This window comes from Octopus sinensis, linkage group LG4 (genome assembly GCF_006345805.1).
Source record: "Octopus sinensis linkage group LG4, ASM634580v1, whole genome shotgun sequence".
NCBI classification, from domain to species: Eukaryota; Metazoa; Mollusca; class Cephalopoda; order Octopoda; family Octopodidae; genus Octopus; species Octopus sinensis.
In genome coordinates, this window is record NC_043000.1 from 147558139 (window position 1) to 147577199 (window position 19061).

Sequence of the window (19061 nt, forward strand, 5' to 3'; positions counted from 1 at the left end):
CAATGAACTGGTAACTACTAATATTGTTTATTAAAGATATTCCTTAATTCTTTCTCTCCAAAGACAGAATAGTTGGCTTACATGGAAAATTTAGGCTCAATGATATCTGATCCACATGCTCAGCTATTCTAGAAATAACTGTAAGAAACTTTATGTATTATTTCTTAATCCCTTGTTCACTATAACTACACTGCAATTATGTTGAATTATAAATTACATGTTTTATTTGTTGATCTCTCTTTCTAATATATCAAGTCATCCCATAAGTAATGTCTGAATTTTGGGTATGGGGGGAGAGTGATCTAATCTTACATTTTATTTAAATTTAATCCTATTTATAATAGCAGTTCGCAGTTCATTATCAAAGACTTCTTTCCATCATCAGTTTTTTTAATTCCATTAGTAAAAAGCTTCTCTGGTTTTGATGAGAAGAGTGATCAGTTTCAACCTCTTTGGGGTTTTTGAGTACTAATTCATCAGAATGATGTTTTCTGATGTAATTTTTGCAGTGTGGAGCCTTGCATTATCATGATGAACCACCACTCCCCTACGGTTTGCCAAAGCAGGCCTTTTTTTTTTATTCAAAGCAGCATTCAAATGCTCCAGTTATTGGCAATAGGTGTGAGCAGTAATTGTTTTTTTTTAGTTGGTTGCAGCTTAAAGTAGATCACTCCAATGCAATCTCACCAAATAGAAAGAAGAACCTTTTTTGCAAGGCAGTCCCTTTTGGGTTGTGGTTCAGCCTGTTCTCCATTGCCTGTGTCGCTTAACATTTTCATAAAAAATCCATTTTTCATCATCACCAGTCACTAATCTGTTCGAAAATGGTGAGATACATTCATGAGGGTGACGAGACGAGCAAATGTCCACTCATGATTTTCGGTTGGTATGTCTCCGTTCATGGGGAACCCCTTTTCCAAGTTGGGCATCTTTCCAAGCTGTTGAAGATGGCGATAAATAGTCGAATGGCTTGAATTGAGCTTGCTTGCCAGTTCTTTAACTGACACAACGTTATTCTTCTCAAGCTCTGACAAAAGAAGCTATTGATCAAATTCAACAGAGCATCTTGTTCGTGACCTCTCTCTTCAGCTGAAATCACTGTTTTTGAACTTTTCAAACTATCTTCTGCAACTTCTTTTGTTCAAGCACTCTTACTCACAAACAGAATGGATATTTTGAGTTGCTTCTGCTGCACTGTTTCCCTTTTAAAACTCACAAAGCATAAATGTGCTTTAAATGCTCCTTCGATACATCCATTTCTGACAAGGTTAATATTAGTAATTACTTCAGTTCTTTTGTCATGAAGGTTTGTGAATTCATCCTATGTCTGCATTTAGATGTCAGTTTAGTGATGTGGCTAATGAAAGATGCATCATTTCACATGATTACTCTTAAGTCCCATATGTCATTAGCGCTCTGAATCATTCTGGTGTCAAATATTGTGATTTGTATGTATTCCCTCTGTAACAAAGAACCTGAAATTTTGATGTATTAAATTTCATATTGTTTTAATCCACCCATTGATAAATGAGGTTTAGCTCATTTTGGAGTGTGACAGCATCTTCTGGGTTCGGATAGTCATTGATATTTTACATCATCAGCAAAGCTCATTAGTTTGGATGTGTGCACTTGTGATAGATCAATGATAAATAATAATAGTCCTAGAACTTCTCCCTGAGGGATATCACTTATTACAGGTGACTTTGCAGGCAGAAAGCCATTTGCAGAAACAGATTGGCTCCTACCATGTCAGAAGTCAAAGAGCCATCCTCTGAAGTTTTCTGTTTTACCAAGATCCCTCAACTTATGACAGATGATTCCATGAACAATCTTGTTAAACACTTAACAAAATCAAAGTATATACAGTTAGTGTCCTTTCCTCTCAAGAGATTATTAAGAATAGTGTTATGGTGTTGTTATAGTCACGAAAGACAACTTCGTCCAGTCCAAAGACCATGCTATATGTCATCTATGAGGTTGTTTTCCTCAAGGTATGTAATTATTCTATTTTGGACAATGTGTTTGTTAATTCTAGATGCGTGGGATGTGAGAAAATAGGTTTGTAATTTTTAGCTTCTGCCCTGTTACCCTTCTTTGTGTATAGGTGTTAGTATTGTCTTTCAGTAGTTTACCGGTATCTAGTGACTTTTGAAATAGTATATCTAATGGCTTCACAAGGCTATTTTTGCACGTTTTTAGCAGTATGAATCTAGGTCATTAACTGTAAGTATATCATCTATAATATTGTTAATTTTCAGATATGTCTGCAGTTAAGTCATAAGGATCAAAGAATTCAATTGGCTCATAATGTCAACTCAAGAATGTGCATATTTGTGATGGATCATTTGTATATGATCCATTTTGATCCGTTAGAGAACCAATCTGAGTTTGTCTAGCTAATTTTTCTTTAGCAAAGTGGAAAAAGAACTAGAAATAGATTTTATATTTTACACTGCTTTGATGTTTCTTTTTCATGACACAGTTTTAGGTGCAATTTGGTGTTGTTTCCCCCCCCCCTTAATTGCATCTGTTGAGAGAGTTTAGTTTTTTTAGTTGTTTTGTAGGTTTGGTTCTGTTACACATCAGTGTCTGTCTATCTCGTGGAATCAAGTGTTTGCAAGAATAGGCGAGTTTATATGGGGCATGCTTCAACAGATCCTAATTAACTCTTCATACAGAAACTTCAGTTCCTTGTTAACATTGAGGTTCCCAATGTCCGAAGAACAGCTTATTTTGAGGATTTCACTTTGTTTCCTTCCACTTGGCCTTCCTGAAATTCAAGTTCATGTGGAGTGGGTTGTGTTTGATGTTATTTGTGTGTGTTGCCCTCTTTGATAATTGAATAATGTTGTGGTTGGAAATAGCTGTGGGAATGACCTGAACATTGCGAATGAAATCTGTATTGGTGGTAAAGACTAGGTTGAGTATTTATTTCCCCTAGTTGGACGGGTAATCATTTGTTGCATGAGAGAGTCTTTAGTGGTGTCAAGTTGTTTAATTTCAGGTTGGATATAGCCCTCTGGTCAGCTGAGAGTAGGAAGATTAAAATCCCCTGCTAAAAGTACATTGGCCTGTGTGCTGGGCTCATTTGGGATTTGACTTATGAGCAACAAAGCATCTTTGCAGGGATCTCCCTAGTTAGCTTTGTCAGCAAGACAGTAAGTTAGTTAGTTAGTTAATACCTATGATCAAGATGAGGTCAATCACATGGATTATTAGTGTATCTTGCCCTATGTTGGAGTGAGAGAGGAGGACATTTGTTGCCAGGTCTTCTTAGATAAACATCATTATTTCTCTTTGTTTCCATATTCTGTAGTCAGTTCTGAGTAGTACATAACCTGACGTTTGTACATATGTACTTCCACATCCAATATGTCTGGGGTCAAGGACGCTTCACTTAGTGCTACACATATTGTCCTTTGTCACTGTACAAGGTCTCTCTCGTTGTTCAAAGTCTATAAGATATGATACTTTTGTTTTATTTGTGATGTGTGGAAGACCTTGTACATTTTGCATTATTATTGAGTTGAGTTTATCAGTTAACGACAGCAGTGGTGTGGTTGTGCACTACGATAATAGCAGTGATTGGTGCTGTCTGAGAGCTAGGAGTTTTTTTTCTTGTTTTGGGAGGAGTTGTTGTCTGGAGTTGGTATGGTTGCACTATTAATATGATTATAGTTATATTGTTTGCGGCCGTTGATTTTACTATTGTACCCAGTTGATATCTGGGTGGGTTTCTGGGTTTCGATGACAGTCTGAACCAACGCTACCACCGGAAGGGATGTTTCTCTTGTGGATTTGGTGGTGGTTTGGTGTCATACTTTTACTAGTTTATCGAGTCCCAGGAAGATAAGTTAAGAGATAGTCACACGTCAGAAATAATCTTTTGTGTTGAGAATAGCAACAAATTTTGGGATTCCCGGTTACATGTGTAGAAGTTATTAAGTGTGATTTACATTTAGTGGTGGTTGTGTAAGATGTATGATTTCACATTGGCTGGTATTGCTTGTACAAATTGTGTGTCTTGTCCCAGGTAAATGGGTCAAATTACAGTCACTGCGTATGCTTAGTCTCTCCTTTTGAGAACAGCGGCATATTTTGGGGTTTCGTGTGTTCATAATTTTTATTCTATTTACAGTTGGCAGATTTATCATTGAGTTGTCAGGTATATATTCAGATTGAGGTGAACAGTGGGAGGGGAGTGATTCTTCACTAATTCGAGTAGTAGTAGTGGTGGTAATGTAGCAGTAGAATAGGATGACAATGGTGATGATGGATCGCTTGTGTCATTCTGAGAAGAATTTGAGTAGCTCTCGTTACCAACCCAGCTGAAACTGGCTCTGGTTCTGAGTACAAATGTCTTGTTTTCGTAAGTTTTGAATTAAAATCTTCCACCAAACCTTAGTCACAATTTATGTTCCTAACACTAGCTTAATGATAACTAAGTTATTTTACTAAAGTATTTGTTATATTTAAAGTAATTGAAAGAAACACAGAGCATCCCAAAATAAATACAGTAACGAAAGGGTTAACTGTGGAGAAGAGCTAAGGACTGTGTTGTTTTATGGGTCATCAGTTGTTCTAGTATTGAAGAGTATTGTTTAGTTGTGGCAAGGGTAGTAGCAATAGAACACGATGAGGGGCCCAGTTATGGCATTCAGAGGGAATGAGGAAGTGGATAGCTGGACTGTGAAGGACTCTTGATTGTGGAGTTTAATACGTCATCAGTTGTTCTAGTACTGAAGAGTCACTTCCAATGCTGATTTTGTTGTTGCTATTGTTTAGTTGTGGTAAAACATAATGATACTGATGATAGGTCACTTTGGTATTCCCAAGGAAATGAGAAAGTGGATAGCCGGACTCTGATGGCTCTTCATTGTGAATTTGAATAGTTCATCAATTGTGCTAGAACTGAGGAGTGGCCTTGGTTATTGTTATATATATATATATATATATATATATATATATATATATATATATATATATATATACTCTTTTACTTGTTTCAGTCATTTGACTGCGGCCATGCTGGAGCACCGCCTTTAATCGAGCAACTCGACCCCGGGACTTATTCTTTTGTAAGCCCAGTACTTATTCTATCGGTCTCTTTTGCCAAACCGCTAAGTAATGGGGACATAAACACACCAGCATCGGTTGTCAAGCAATGCTAGGGGGACAAACACAGACACACAAACACACACACGCATATATATATATATATATATATATATATATATATATATATATATATATATATATATATATATATACACATATATACGACGGGCTTCTTTCAGTTTCTGTCTACCAAATCCAATCACAAGGCTTTGGTCGGCCCGAGGCTATAGTAGAGGACACTTGCCCAAGGTGCCACGCAGTGGGATTGAACCCGGAACAATGTGGTTGGTAAACAAACTACTTACCACACAGCCATTCATATAGATATATATACACACACATATATGTGTATAATTTTAATGTTGAGGAAGCTTTAGTTCAGTAATATATCTTTCTAGCAATTTGTGGTGGGGGAGGGGGTTTATTTTTATTTAGTTTTGTTCTTTATTCTTATTTTGTGAAGAAACCTAACTTCAAGCAACTTTTTATAGATCAATTTTTAAACACTATTTTCTAAGCATGAGAGAGGCAATAGTGAATTTTGCACCCCCAACAAAATTTTAGGGAGTGCAAGTGCCACCCCCTGTTCCCAGGCCTAATGATATCAATGTGTATGAATATATAAATTTTTTATGTCCACTTTTCCATGCTCACTTGAATCAGATGAAATTTCTTGGAGCAGATCTCCTCTGGCCAGATGCACTCTTCTTGTGGCCAACCTTTAGCTGTTTCCAGCATGAACAGCACAACAGCTGGACATGGTTTCATGGAAGATTGCAAACTAATACATGACAGTGACATTTGTTTACAACAAGTGTGCAATGTCAAGACAGGGACACTTATATATACATGCATGTGCATACACACACACACACACGTGCTCTCATATATACATGCATACATATCTTGCATGTACATAATGGGCTTCTTTCAGTTTTCATCACCCAAAGCCACTCTCAGAACTCTGGTTGGCTTGGAACTATAGTGGAACACATTTGCTCAAGGTGTCACGCAATGAGACTGAACCTAAAACTACGTGTTTGCATTTTTTGACAAACCTGCTTCACACTAAGATACTCCTTACAGCACACAGTTTGAGGGCCATCGCTCTATGCATTCAGTTTCTAAGCGGAGGAAAGGAAACCAACCGGGATTCCCTAAGTAATGGCGAGTGAACCGGGAGAAGCCCAACGTTGAATCTCGTCGGCCGCGCCGGTCATCCAGAGCTGTGGCGCAAGGGTCGTACACGGTCAATCGTTTCGCCCGGCTAGGTTCAGAGTCCCCTCGATCGGGGCTGCCCAGAGCGGGTGCCAGGCTCATTCGGAGCCGGCGGTGTTCATCGGCCCGAGAGTCGGGTTGCTTGGGAACGCAGCCCAAAGCGGGTGGTAAGCTCCATCCAAGGCTAAATATGGGGATGAGTCCGATAGCCGACAAGTACCGCGAGGGGAAGTTGAAAAGAACTTTGGAGAGAGAGTTCAAGAGACCGTGAAACCGCCCTATATGTCTTGTAGTGTTGTTTTTATGACCATGTCAAAAAATACCAGGATCAATGCACAAGTATGCATGAACTTTAGATTCAATTAAAGGAAATGAAAATTCACTGCATGCAAAACATTTTGTGAAGCAACTCACTAACTGATCCACCTTAATATCAAGCAGAGCTAAGTGAGCAGAGGTGAATTGTTTTATCATATTCAAGACTAAAAAAAAAAAAAAAAAAAAAAAAAAATTGAAGAACAAGAAGTCTGTTACTAGTTAATATTAACTCACAATGGACTATGGTTTATTAAATTCACAATTAAAGTAATAAAGATAAGAAATGAGAGATTTTGAAAGCTGCCTTTGTAAAAGCAACATAGCTATAACAATTTCTTGGATGGAAATAAAGTATTATAGGTAGTAGTAGTAGTAGTAAGACCCAATGAAATAGACAATTTACGAGTTGGATAGGTCACAAGAACAGCAATATATTCAATTACAATTGTAAAGTGTTAGACAAAAAAAAAATTTCAGAATAAATGGATACCATTACAAGTGCACCCTAAATTATATGAATATATCATTCAATTGTTATCAGGGATAAAGAAAGCAATGAGACAAGGAAGTATCACAGAGGCTTATATATATATATATATATATATATACACACATATACATATATATATATATTTATATAAAATATTTGGTGGAAACACTAGAGGCAGGTGGGATGTTGGAGAGGTGTATCTGAAGATAGTGAATGAAACAATTAAGAATATGGAAAGCAGAAGCTCCTTCAGGGTTAATGTTCCATTAGTTAGTCGCTTAGTTAATAAATTCACACTAAATTTATTATCAATACTGATTGGTATGTTACTGCCAATATGAACTGCTGTAAATGTAAAGATACACTTGAGAGAAGAAATGTCAAAGTTCTTAAAGATGGTAGAGAGTAGAAATTTTTAATTAACTTTATGTTAAAATTTTTTTACTTGCATCTTATTTTGAAATCCTCAAATGAACAAAGTAATAATGCTATCGGCAATATTGATGTATTTTCAGTTTAAAATATGATTTCAGTATTTTTAGATTTCTACATCTCATCATTATCATTTTGTCTGCTTTCCGTGCTGGTATGGGTCAGATGGGATGCCACAATCCAAGACAGTTCTTTATCAGGATTACACGGAGGATTACATATTACTTTCGTTTTATTTTTGGCACGGTTTCTATGCCTTGATGCTACCTGTCATTGACCACTTTGTAGAGTACTGAGTGTATATTATTATGACCCCAGCACCAATGAGATTACTTTATACCCAGTAACACTAAAGAGCCCTCTCTAATCTAGGATGTGTTCATTCACCCAAAGTATAAACCAGAATGGTGAACAGAGAAACTGATGACAGAAGAGCCAGGTTAGAGGGAATGAGTATGTAATGGTAGAAACAGGGTGGATTCAGGTGAGTAGGTGATAGAGAGCAAGGGCAAATGATGTATAGTGATGGTGGACAGTGATAAGATTGAGTGATGGGAGAGTGTATTGATTAGAAACAGATCCAATGCAATTCCTTACACATAGGCCTTTTGATAAGATTAGTGGTAGTAAGGGTTACTGGATATAGATAGGTCCAATACCTATTAAGAAAATAGGAGAGAGAGGGTGAGTGTCAGGAAAATGGGTTGGTTTGACAGAACCAAAACCATTTCGAATCACACAGGCAGTATGATACAATGAATAGGAGAGATCAGCTTTTCTGGACTACAGCATAGTGAAAGAGAGCTGTGATAGGGAGACGAGAATGTATCTAGAACAGTGGTTTTCAACCAGGGTTCCGCCAGTACAGTCCAGGTGTTCCACAAGAAGTTACAAAACTTGCTAAATCGGCAGTTATTTTTAATTTTCCTGTGCAGATATGTGTGCATAAGACTATTAAATTATTGCACAGGGGTTCCTCGAGCCAGTGGAATGTTTCCTTGGGGTTCCGCTCCAGCAAAAAGTTTGAAAAGCACTGATCTAGAGAGATAAGACAGTAGATATAGATTTAGCTGGGACTATTGGACTAGGGAAACAAATATAGATGCCTCCAAGCTTCCACCATTACTGCTCATTTTTAATACTTTTAGTGTTCATTTCACCATGCCTGCATATGTGGGTAGGTTTTCTCAAATACTGTCACCAATCATATCTTTATTATCTCCTTTGTGGGGCACAGGATCTTGAGATCATTCTTCAGCCTTTCAGTCCATATCTTCCTTGGTCTCCCTCAACTTCAGTGCCCAGCACTTCATTGTACAATCTTGATCTTTCATACAAATCACATGCTCAAACCAGCAGTCTTCTCTTTTGTAGACTACATCTGATTCTCTTTTATCTAGTTTATTCTCTGAGTTTATTTGTACTCTGTTGTTCATGCACTCTAACATTATACATGCATACTGGGTACACAGTATGGAATTCCTACCTGCTCCTTTACTGCATATTGAGCCAGGCCTTTTCTTTGGTGTTAGTAGGGTCCTGTCTTTCCTTTATACTAATGCTTAAGTCTTCATTAAGTTTACTTTGAGCTTCTTGATTTTGTTTCCTGGTTTAAATTAAATTGTATTTAATTCAGCTATGAAAACTAGGTCATCAGCATACAAGAACACTTATAGACAACTAGTCTTCAACTTCTTTGTTATTGCATAGAGGACTATGATAAATAGAAGTAGATTGAGAGCTGATCCCTGGTGGAACCCTACATGCAACTTAATTTCTTTGCTTTACTCATTGCTGGCTCCCATATTGAGGGCAGCATCCCAGTATGTGGTTTGCATGGCCCTTGTAAGCCATTTGTTGATCACTAGTTTCCATAGTGACTGCCAAATCAAGGAACCTGTCAAAATTTTCTCTAGGTTTATGAATGTTAGATGCAGCAGCTTACTCTGAGCTCAGTAGTTTTGCAGTTGTCTCTCTAGAAAGATGGCCCCAGTAGTTCTTCTTTCTGGCACAATCTCTACTGCATATCTTCTAGGTTACTTTTTTCCTAACCAGTTGGGCTGTAACTCTTTCTCTGTTCCAACATTTGCTATTTAATGCCTCTGTAAATTCCTGTCTCTAGTGCATTGTTGTTGCCCTTGCAGCAGTTAATGATGACACTGCCACACCAGTCATTGAATATGATACATATTTCTTTACTACCCACAAGGGTCTAAACATAGAGGGGACAAACAAGGACAGACAAAGGGATTAAGTCGATTATATCGACCCTAGTGCGTAACTGGTACTTAATTTATCGACCCCGAAAGGATGAAAGGCAAAGTCGACCTCGGCAGAATTTGAACTCAGAACGTAAAGACAGACGAAATACCGCTAAGCATTTCGCCTGGCGTGCTAACGTTTCTGCCAACTCGCCGCCTTACAATTGATATGAATATGATACCTTTCTGCTTGATTATGCAAGTGACCAACCCACACCCTACTCTGCCAGATATTTTAATCATTGTAGCATCTATCCCCAAATGGACCAGGGTTATTTTCCACCTTTATGTCCTTCATTTCTCTGTCTTCTATACAGTTGTAAACTTGAATGTTAGGCCCCTTTGTTGGGTCTGAGTAGAGTTTTTCTTTCCCATGCTTCATCCATTCTTAAGAGCCTCTTATAGAAGCACTTCCATACCTCTTTCCTTTTTGGTGTCAGTAAGAGTAAGTGTGCCATTATTGTTCCAAAGTGATAACATCTGGGTTGAATCTTTTATTCCCATGTTGCAATCATTAGTCACCAATAAAATAATTATATATATTTAGATTCAGTAAAAATGAAAGTTATAGATCATCGACTTTACATGTCTTATATATTATTGACAAAAGACAGAGAAAGCAAATATTGATTGCGTTTTCCTGGGCACATGGTTGTAAGCAACAGAATCTATCTATTTGATTTTAGTATAATCTAGTACTTATTTTATTGACTCAGAAAGGGATGAAACGTAGGCAGACAGGAAAACAAATTTGAAGTAAGAGAAGATATTGTTGATTTTACACAAGAGGGAAACGTAACTGCAGTAACCTGTTTATTTTATATACCAGTACAGAATGATTGATATAATGACTTACTAATTAGTGGTGATAATAAACAAAATTAAATGAGTGGCGAAACATTTTTTTCTGATTTTCACAGAAATTAACTTTTTCAATACCAACTCATTCAAAATTGAGCTAAATCAAAGTGTATGTACCTAAGTTAAAATCCCATAATTACGTGATTGATATCAGCAGATCTCTATGGATAAGTTTCAAATTAGATTCATGCAAGAATTCTTAATAACAGTTAAATATATAAAAGAAAAGGTTGATTGTTTGACTAAACCTATCCAAATTCGTGACTGTTGACAGTATATTTTTATAGGAAATATTGTCATGAAAGAGTTAAAAAGCCATACCTGTCTAGATGAGTCCTCTTCAATTTACCTGCAGTCAGCATGTTAACTTAGAGATTTTGTATGTTGATGTTGAATTTTTTTCTCACAATAGTTAACTAATTAAATATCATTCTATATACTAAGTTGATTCAATACCTATTTCTTTACTACCCACAAGGGGCTAAACACAGAGAGGACAAACAAGGACAGACAAACGGTTTAAGTCGATTATATCGACCCCAGGGTACTTATTTAATCGACCCCGAAAGGATGAAAGGCAAAGTTGACCTCGGCGGAATTTGAACTCAGAATGTAGCGGCAGATGAAATACCACTAAGCATTTAGCCCGGCGCGCTAACGATTCTGCCAGCTCGCCGCTTACCCTTTCCTTGATGGGTGGCCTTGTGCCAATATATAAAATCATTATTATTTATCAGTAATTTATTCTGTTATACTAGATGCTCTGTTGTATCCAAAGTGTCATTACAGTATTTTGAGTTCATTGTGATTCAACTTTGTCTTTCATTCACAGAAATAAAATTGGTATCACTACATTATATATTAACAATAATTACTTCATTTTTTTTTTTTTGTACCAGAAACATTGGCCTTGCCCAATCATTGCCTCTTACTACTAAAATAAACTTAGAACTGTATTTTTACGCACCAAAAAATTGTTGCCAAGTTGTAATTTCTCAGATCTTATTTCATGATTACATTTACTTGTTAGATATTTCGCCAAGATTTGGTGTGTCACACACTAACATTTATGCAATTTCATCAACAATTGCATCTGTAAAAACATGCCCTCAATTGGCATTTAGGTTATTGAAAAAGTTGGTTCTTAGTCACATTCTAGACCAGGGGTTCTCATCTATTTTTTTATCTACGGACCCCTTTGATTGCTATTTTATTCTGGTGGTCCCCCATAGCCATTCAATCAATATTTAAAACTCATCTTTATATATAAAAGTGAGGTTGTGTGCTGTCTGTCTCCTACGATTTAGATTCCTAACTACCCCTACATTTTGCAGTGCAGTTTAACCAAAACCGGGTATCTTATAGTCGTGATTCACATCGAGCCCTTCTGGGTATTAACGCACGTCTATGATTTAAAAAAAAATTTACCATCAATTTTTCCCATTTTTAATGTATTTTTGGCATATATAAGGGAAGTAACTCTCTAAAAATTTATTAAATCTCAGAACGTAAAAAGCTACAGCCCCCCTTTGTGGTTAGCCATATTGAGATGGCTATTATACTTTACATCTCTAAAAATGCTTATATAGTTATTTCCCTTACAAACCCAAGCAACGCTGGGCGATACTGCTAGTTTTATATAAACTTCTTTTAAAATTCCTATTAACTTGTGTAGCTTCAACTATGTAAAATGTTAGCGAAAGAAACCGAGCTGTTTCTTGCAATACATACCAATACATTTAAAATGAAATTTTTTCAGGGACCTTTAACTCTTTAGTGTTCTGATTATTCTATCAAACATAATGCTAATTGTTTCACATTGATTTGAATTAATCATGCATTATCTCATATCTTCAAGATCTTGATGGTGTAATTACTTAATGTAGAATAACATTGTAGGGTAGATGTGAGAGCCTGTATCTGGTGTTTGAACATAAAACAGATTAAATATTTTGGCCGGATATGGCCGGTTTAAATACTAAAGGGTTAAAATAATATTGTAGATCCCCAATTTACTATCTTGTTGCGTGGACCCCCATAAATCTTATATGGACCCTCAGGGGTCATGTGGACTGTGGTTTAGAACCACTGTTCTAGATCATACACTACCAGAAAATTGAAAATTAAATGCAAAGAATGAACAAAGTTTTACATAAATTAAGTTTAGAACCATGGTCATGAGCATAACTCAATGCCTGCATTAATAGTTGCTAGTTTACACGATATTCAATGCTAAAGGCGGCGAGCTGGCAGAATCGTTAGCACGCCGGCCGGAATGCCTAGCGGTATTTCGGCTGCTATGTTCTGAGTTCAAATTCTGCCGAGGTCGACTTTGCCTTTCATCCTTTCGGGGTTGATAAATTAAGTACCAGTTATGCACTGGGGTCGATGTAATTGACTTAATCCGTTTGTCTGTCCTTGTTTGTCCCCTCTGTGTTATGCTCCTTGTGGGTAGTAAAGAAACAGATATTCAATGCTAAATAAAGTTCTGTCATTTCTCTAAGTATAAGACCATTATTTTTTGTGCGCATGTGTGTTTTATGATATAGTGAGTAGTTTTCAAAATATTTTACCCATATTTCTCTGTTTGTTATTTAGTGTTATTGCATCATTTTATTTTGCTCTAATTAGTGGTGGAAATAAAAATTAATATGAGTGGGGAAAACAAGTTTGTTACTTTGTCTAAAAAAGCAAAAAAAAAAAAAAAAAAAATTCCCATATCAGTGTCTCAAAATTTATAAATCAAACAAAAACACTATAAAGTTTCCATATTACTCTTGTTCTGACAAGTGGCTTTAATAGAATCCAAGATATGTTGGGCTCGAGCTGTTTTCTTGCTGCAATTACAGCTATGAAAATTTATAAAGGAAGTACTCATGGTTTACATTTATTACACTGGACAACAAAGATTTTGCTACTGGAGTAAAAGCATGTGTTTTAGATTAATGGGGATGCTGACTCTGAATCCACACTCAGAATTGTTCTAGCATGTCAGGATTTTGAGTTGTGTGCATGAGCAAGATTATAACTATACTTTCGGCTAGATATAGGCCGTATTATAAAATTTGCTAAAATGAAAGTGGTCTTGATTCAAAATTAAAGAATTAACAGCAATAAAACAAACGATGCGAAAGTTCATTATTTAGTTTAGCAATAGATGGTGCTAATGTATTATGTGCAAGCACTAAATACATCAGTTTCTTCTTGGTAATTCTCAGTGTTGTTTGCACTGCAGTCGTGTGTGGTATATGTATCTCTTGCTCTGCGTGATTACTGTTTCAACTGTGTTCATTGTGTTGAATCACCCAGACAACTTTTATTATGTCTGTGGAAAATTTGCTCCATGTGACCAACTGAAGAACATTACTATCAAATTAAAAACTGCTTATAAATATTATTTTGGGTGTAAAATTAGGGACCAAGACAAGAGGTGGACACCTTATATATGCTGCACTATATTACTCAGGGCTTACACAGTGGCTGAATGGAAAACAGAAGGGAATGCCTTTTGCTAAGCCAATGGTATGGCATGAGCCAACTATTCATGTCTCTGATTGTTACCAAAGCAAAAATTGTGTATGCAGATTGTAAGTCAGCTCTAAAATTGCTCCCACGTGATTTCAAGAACCCTACCCCAGTTCTCCTCTCACATGATTCATTTGAAGACCTTGACATGTCACACAATGAACCCCCTGATTCTCCTATTGACAAAAAGTATGTAGTTGATTCTAAGAAAAACAACCCACACTTGTTTAATCAAGATTTGAACGATTTGGTAAGAGGCCTAGCATTGTCAAAGGAGAAAACAAGTTTTAGGATCCAGATTACAACAACAGAATCTCCTACAGCAAGGTATGAAAATTTCCATTTTCTGTTCTCACCATGAAGGCTTTATCTGTCTTTTTCGAGCAAGAAAATAATGCTTGTCTCTGTACTGACATTAATGCACTCATGCAAAAACTAGGATGTGCATATGGCTAACGAATGGAGATTGTCTGTGGACCCAAGTATGGTTAGCCACAAATCTGTGTTGTTACATGATGGTAATGAAAAACCTTCCATTCCTGTGGGTCATGTTGTCGGTATGGAAAAATTTATGAATCAATGGAACTCATTCTGAAAGGAGTTAATTACTCAGTTCATAAGTGGAATATTTGTGGTGATTTAAAGGTGATTTCCCTCCTCCTAGGACTGCAGCTGGGAGATACCAAAAATATGTGCTTCTTGTGTGTTTGGAACAGCTGCAACAACAGCAATCACTAAACTGTAAAAGACTGGCCTAAAAGAGATTGGCACATAGTTGGTCGGTACAATGTGCAGCATATGCTACTGGTAGACCCTGCAAAAGATCTTCCTTTCACCCCTTCACATCAAACTCAGGCTCATGAAAAGCTTTGTAAAAACAATGACATACGATGGATGTGGCTTCCAGTACCTAAAAGTAAAATTAGGTGCAAAGAAAAGTGACGCTAAACTGAAAGCAGGCATTTTCATTGGAACCAAGATCAGAGAATCGATGTTTGATAGCAAATTCAGCGGTAAACTGAATCCAGTTGAATTGACGGCATGGGATTCATTCGTGTTAGTTGTACAGAACTTTCTTGGAAATCATAGAGCTGAAAACTGCTGATTTAATAAACAACATGCTAACAGTGTATGAAAGAATGGGATGCCAAATGCACTTCTTGCATTCCCATCTCAATTTTTTTCCCAACAAATTTTTGTCCTGTTAGTGATGAGCATGGTTAGAGGTTCCACCAGGACATAGCTGAGGTGGAAACACGGTATCAAGGCCGATTCAATCCACATGTGATGGGTGACTACTGCTAGTTCCTACAACAGGAGACCATCACGATGCATAAGCACAAGAGCAAGTGTCTCAAACATTTCTGAGCTTAGTGTATCAAAAATAAGTTGAGTATTCCCTTAACATAAATATACTATGTACCATTATATTATAATACTATTTGCCTTGAACATAAATATACTATATACAGTACTATTATACTATTATGATAATTATTTACCATGAACTTAACTATTCCTGATACTAATATAGTATTAATATATAATTATGCACATATATATAACACTACTGTAACTACAAAAGGTAAATCAAGTTAGTCATATTTTTGTAGCTTCAGAGTTTTCTGAGATTTACAGCTCCTTTGTTATGTTGTCAATAAACAGGATGTCTTTGAATCCAAATTTAGCGTACATGTCTTAAGATTTGACAAAATTTTTTGGTAACTCTATTACAATTAGGCCATTAAATACAAGCACTTGCTTTCTTCAGTGTTCGTGGTACATCCATATATATAATGTTGTGAATTGTGGGGAAAAAATGAAAACAAAACTTACAAGCTGGTTATCTTTGTTTTTGCATTAGATCCAAAAATGTTAGCCTTTTGAGATAATACTTAATTCAGGTTTAGTTATTTTTGCAGCAGCACATTTTAAAATCTTCATGTGAACAATCTTGTATTGTTTGTGGGATATAGATCTTTCAGTTTGATTGCATTAATAGCACATAATGCAAAGAATTTTGGCTTGGCCAATCCAAATTTAGTGTCTTCTTTTGGCAGTTTTGAGTTAAAAACTATTAGCTATGCATTTATCTCTTCAGTATTATCAAGATTTAAGTGTTTATTAGATACTATTATAATGTTGTTAGTTAATTATTAATTACACATCTTTGATGCTAATTGTTGTGTTATCAATAACTAATCTTTTCGTTACTAACAAGGCCGTAGCCACTTGAAATGTTTTTTTTTTTTAGTATTATCAAACCACCCGAAACCAGCGGAAATTACCTATTCATATTTTAATGAGAACTTCAGCGCAAATCTCATTAGTAGATTCATGAAAACACGTGGTTTCACTGTGTAAACGATTGAGTTTTTCAGCAATTACTGTACATGATATCTGAGCACTGTGAATTTTTGGAGATTTGTTTTTTCCACTTCAATCTTCTTCTGAAATGTTTCACCAAGGAAGGAAAATGGATACTATTTTCATGTTGTGGAGCAGTGAATTTGAAATCCAAGTATTTTCATAAGACACGAAAAAATCTAAGAAAATATATGACATAAAAACCACATGTGATTATTAATTGGGCATTTCTTTTTTCCACAATTGAAACGATTCTGGCAACAGTTACTCTTTACTCTTTTACTTGTTTCAGTCATTTGACTGCGGCCATGCTGGAGCACCGCCTTTAATCGAGCAACTCGACCCTAGGACTTATTCTTTTTGTAAGCCCAGTACTTATTCTATCGGTCTCTTTTGCCGAACCGCTAAGTAACGGGGACATAAACACCCCAGCATCGGTTGTCAAGCAATGCTAGGGGGACAAACACAGACACACAAACACACACACGCATATATACATATATATGACGGGCTTCTTTTCAGTTTCCGTCTACCAAATTCACTCACAAGGCTTTGGTCGGCTCGAGGCTATAGTAGAAGACACTTGCCCAAGGTGCCACGCAGTGGGACTGAACCCGGAACCATGTGGTTGGTAAACAAGCTACTTACCACACAGCCACTCCTGCGCCTGATAGATATTTTAAAGTTTCTCACATACTTGGAAGAAAGTTAGAAATCCAAGCACTTTTAGAAATAGTGTGTGTGAGAGAGAGAGAATTTGATTTATAAATATTTAAATATTTTTTTCTGAATTTAACTCATTTTTATTTATTTTTTATTTACTTGTAATTTACCTGTAAAATGTGTGACAAAGTTTGATTAATTGGGATTGTAAATTGTGATTGTATGTTGTGATTGTATGTGTTTCTGTGAATGTATGTATATGTGTGAGTTTATTTCATTTAGTTGATGACATATATTTGTTTCCTAGTTTTCCTCAAAGACAGGTTCCAGTATTCCATTCTGTTTTACCTTTATGATACTCTTGTCTTATGTGAATCTAATAAATAAACTAGTAATTTGCACAATTCTCAATTAAAATTTTGATTAGTCATTAATTATTAGCTGATAACAAAATTTATATTTTGTTGAATTTAGCTGTAATCAGATTCACTTTGAGACAATTATTATGAAACAGATTTGATTAAGAACCTTTTGTTAAATTGTGTTCCAAAAATGACATTAATATTTTGATAAATAAAAAAAAGATTCGTTTGATGAAACCAGTCTAAATTCATGATTATTGTAGAATTTGAAACATATAAGGGTGTATTTTGGTTAGATATATAGAAGTGAATGGGTTAACTTTCAGGTATCTATCATGATGCCACATTAACGAAGACCCAGAAAACTAAAGGGAAAAAAAGAGAGATGGAAAATTGCAAGTGCATTTCATTCATGCTCCATGTTTACTTTGCATGCGTATGTATATATATATATATATATATATATATACACGTGTGTGTGTATGTTAATAATAGTGTTAATGTTTAGAACACTATACATATTGCAATATGTTATAATATGAATCTGGATGTTTTTCCAAAATCTATTTGGTGGGATGGAGAACAATTATTGACTTGTATTCTCTGTCTGGATAGCAAGGCAGGCAAATGGTTAAGAGGATAAAATCAATCCCAGGTGAGATATATGTTGTCCAATATAGATTATCAGCATCATAGCTCACACTAGTAGTAGTAATGTAATATAGGAAACAGACTGTTGGAGAAATGTATAAAGTCACTCTATAAATGGTTTTCAGCTTTTAGTGTTGTCTATAAGTAGGTTTTAGTTAAATTGTATTAGCCATCCAGCTGATTCTTCAATATTATGAAAATTTATACCTATAAAAAAATAAAACAACAATCTAGTTGTTGTTTAGCCCCAGGTCAACCCTGATCAAGTAATGATGGACAGAACACAAATGAACTGAGAAGAAATTTTATTGAAAGAGGTATCTGTTGTAGTGTGCTAGAGATAAGATTGTCTTCATACATGTGATGTGTATGGCTGACTGTTAGGCAAAGAAGTGCTAAGCAATTCAAGTAGAAGAAAGCTGAGAAAAAAAGAGAACCAAAGAAGACATCGGAAGAAGTGGTGAAAACTGGTCTCCAGAGGCTAAAGCCCAGGAAACCACTAAGGAGATGACAAAATACTGTAAGTGGTGAGATATTGTACTGAAGAAGATTCAGTTAATCGATGCAAGCTTGAAAAAATGGGCTAAAAGTGTAGTGTAGTGGTGGAGGCAGCACTGATTAACTCTAGGATTTGTAGCATATTAGAAAGAAGAAAAAACAACTTTTATATATACAAGGTTGCCAGTAAGAATAGGCAGTGGTGCGGAAAACCTTGAAGAAAGGTGAGAACAAGTATATTCAGATAGTATATGTAGAATTGTGTGTAGCAAGTTCATTTATCAAAGAGACAGAAAA

The 19061-nt window shown here is 36.0% G+C and overlaps 1 protein-coding gene and 1 long non-coding RNA gene across 7 annotated transcripts in view; one reads left to right on the forward strand and one right to left on the reverse strand.

The window, feature by feature from the left end:
- Positions 1-19061, forward strand: part of LOC115210282 (E3 SUMO-protein ligase PIAS2) — a 150395-nt gene that overhangs the window by 23687 nt on the left and 107647 nt on the right. The window lies entirely within an intron of this gene.
- LOC118763150 lies at positions 6458-18723 on the reverse strand. The gene is made up of 3 exons (XR_004998908.1): positions 18714-18723; positions 15860-15861; positions 6458-6614 (listed from the first exon to the last, which is right to left on the reverse strand). It is a non-coding gene; the product is annotated as an uncharacterized LOC118763150 (long non-coding RNA).